General features: G+C 40.5%; 1 protein-coding gene across 4 annotated transcripts in view; it reads left to right on the top strand.

Annotated features, from left to right (window-relative positions):
* Sec23ip (SEC23 interacting protein) overlaps positions 1-2,129 on the top strand; it is a 43,804-nt gene extending 41,675 nt beyond the window's left edge. For all 4 annotated transcript variants that reach the window (XM_028769409.1, XM_028769408.1, XM_028769407.1 and 1 more), the window contains one exon: positions 414-2,129. The gene's annotated coding sequence lies outside the window, so the exon portion shown is untranslated. The remainder of the gene's footprint in view (positions 1-413) is intronic.
* Positions 2,130-3,095: the final 966 nt, after the last annotated feature.

Here is a 3,095-nt window from a genome sequence, read left to right as displayed (position 1 = left end):
CTTTTTGTCAATTGCCTCTTTTTGCATTTTTTCTGGAGGAATGGGGTAGGGACTTTGTTGGGTATGTAGACCATTTAGATCTGGATAGCCTTGAACTCAGAGATCTGGCCTGCCTCTGCCCAGGGCTGGTATTAAGGGTGTCACCACCACACCCAGCTTTGTTGTGCTTCTTCACCTCACTGAACTGGTCTTTGAGACAAGCCCCACTCTTCCCCAACAACCCCCATGCCTACCCCAGCCTTTTGGAAGGTGTGTCTGCAGACTTGTGGTTCAAGGCTGGTCTCTGGCAACTGCTTGCAGCATTGCTTAGTGAAGCTGAGCATGTGGCTGGCTTCAGGGTAGAAGGGAATAGCTATTAGTGAGAGTTTGAGACTCTCTGAGGATTGTTTGAAAGATTCTCTTTGTCTTCACAGGAAGTTCCAGCGTGAGTGCCACTGCTGAGCGGCTCCTTGGTGGCTGATCCATCTTTGCGTCTATGATGGATGACAGAAAAGTGACTCAGCAACAATTGCTAACATGGACTTCTCAGATGTAGGGATTGGTTTTTAAAACAGAAGAGAAAGATGCTGAAAAAATCAGTACCATATATGGACAGAATAGAAGAAAAACTGCAACCATAAAATGATGCTGTGGGAAATTCTCAGATCTGTTTAGTTATATAGTTATCTAAATTAAGTGTATCCCAATGAAGAGATTTATAGCATGCAAACGGTTATTTCTATTTCTAAAAACTATTGTCAATGGGCTATTAAACATATTTTTCTTTGTATTAATGCAATATGTTATTTTTATTTAAATATGGACTTCTTGAGAAACATGATTTTTAAGAAACTTATACTAGGCTAGGCATGGTGGCATATGCCTTTAATCCCAGCATTTAAGAAGCAAGGCAGGTGGATCTCTTTGAGCTTGAAGTCAGTTTGGTCTATATAGCAGGTTCCAGGACTACATAGTGAGATTGTATCAAAAGCAAAAAGAAACTTGTGCTGTCCTTTAAATGTGAATTGCTCAGAGCTGGAGCTGCCCTGGTGTGTTCGGAATTGTTCCTGCTTGTGACGAGGCCTCCTCCTCCCAAGCTGATCTCCGCTCTTATGAAGCCGAATGCTAGTCGCAGGAGTGAAGAAGCACTTTTTACTTTCCAGAACTCTTGAGATGATCTGACCTCTCTGGCATGTCCACATCCCCTGAGAGGTGAGCAAATAGCAGGCTTTCACAGTGAGCCAAGGTTTCTGTGCCAGCACTCGGCGCCTGAGGTCCAGTTGATGTGAGCAGCAAAGTGGGACGAAGGGCCTGTTGTTTTGGTTTAACTTTACTTGGACCAGTGTGTTTAAAAGGCGGATTGCTGCTTGAAGACAGCTCTGTAACATCGTGTTGTTTACTATAAACTCATTCTCTAAACATTTCCTAACAGACACTGGGGATGCGGATTTCCTTCTTTTGTTACATAGCAGAAACATTTTATGTCGTTTACATAGTTCTCATGGAACATGGAATTTTTTTGAAAGCAACATATAATACACATTTTTGTGTATGTGTTCTACCTGGTGTGAATAAAACAGTAGCATTGATGCTCTTTTTAAAGCTGCAAACTGTTGTCTCTCCCTTCTTAAGGTGTTTCCTTGTCAACCTGTGGCCTTCGAGTGGTTAATTCATAATCAGATGGAATTACACCAGGAAGATTTAGAGCAGTGGTCCTCAACCTGTGGAACGGCCCTTTCACAGGGGATGCATATCAGATATTTACATTATGATTCATAACAGTAGAAAAAAAGGCAGTTATGAAGTACAACAAAAATAATTTTAAGGTTGTGTGTTACCACATGGGGAACTAACCGTATTAAAGGGTTGCAGAATTAGGAAAGAACCAATGATTTAGAGCTTCCTATCTTCCTAGGCAACAGTTTCCAGTCATATCTTTGTCTACCTGAGGACACAACACTAAATGCCTATCTCCGCCTGGGAGGCACATAGCCGAGTGTGTTCTGATTCCCTTTGGCCTTCGTTTCTCTACACCAGAATATTGTCTGTTCACTCAGCTTCCATATGAGTTCCAGTGCTGTCAGAGTAAGGGGAAATGGTGGTTCTTGGTGTGTATTTTAATAAAATCTATTTAGCTTTTTCAACTTTAACAAGTTTGAGTTGTATCATTCTGCTTGTGTCTTACAAATCTTGGGCAGGGAAGGGACATTTGGAGAAAGACGTCCATGTCAGCTGAATGCCCCTTGTTGCCACTTATTTTCAGTAGTTGGGGAGCATAAAATAGACTGTTTTGCTGAACTTGTCTTTAGACACTTTCTATCACTATTACCTCCCCCTGTTCCCCAAGATAGTATCTCATGTAGCCCTGGCTGGTTTTAACCTCGATTTGTATTTGAGGGTGTCCTTGAACCTCTATATCTTCCAAATGCTGAGATTACAGGTGTGTGTCTCCACACCTGGTTTATACAGTTCTGCGTATCATCAAACCCAGGACCTGATAATACTGGACAAACACTGAACCAGCTTTGATAAATCTCAGCCCCATCTCTGGTTTCTGTGTCTTGGTGTTAGCATAGTGTTTACATTGAGCCTCAGAGTCTTGCCACTGAATAAGGTACTTATCAAGCATTTGTTGACTAGGGGACTTTAAAAAATCAGAACTGTAAAGTCAGGTAACACTTGGAAGAGACCTTGGAGGATCCCCCAGATCAATGGTTTGCAAACAGGAATTCACATCTAACCTTCTTTTCCAAAGTTATCCTTTGAAAAGTTTTTCTTATGAAGAAAGAAGTGGGCTCTGACTGCCTAGGTGCTCACAATAACTGAAGCAGGCAATTTGCAAATGCTTGAATGCTTTTGTTTTTTTTAAAATGGAGATTAAAGCCTCACATTAATGAAGATTCTCTAATGCTCTTCTCAACAAAATACAACTATTTCTATAAATAACCTTTTAGCTGAAAAGGACTAAATACAAGATGTTCTATTTATCCTTAGGGTATAGGACATATAAAATACTATAGGAAGTATTTTATATATAAAACTTATGTATCCATTGATTCTATATTTTGGTTACTGTTACTACTTCATGTTATTTATTATCAATCCATCCAGCATGG

Source organism: Grammomys surdaster, unplaced genomic scaffold (assembly GCF_004785775.1).
Source record: "Grammomys surdaster isolate TR1022 unplaced genomic scaffold, NIH_TR_1.0 192, whole genome shotgun sequence".
Lineage (NCBI taxonomy): Eukaryota > Metazoa > Chordata > Mammalia > Rodentia > Muridae > Grammomys > Grammomys surdaster.
Note: the sequence above shows the minus strand (reverse complement) of the source record. Positions and strands in the feature narration are given on the sequence as shown.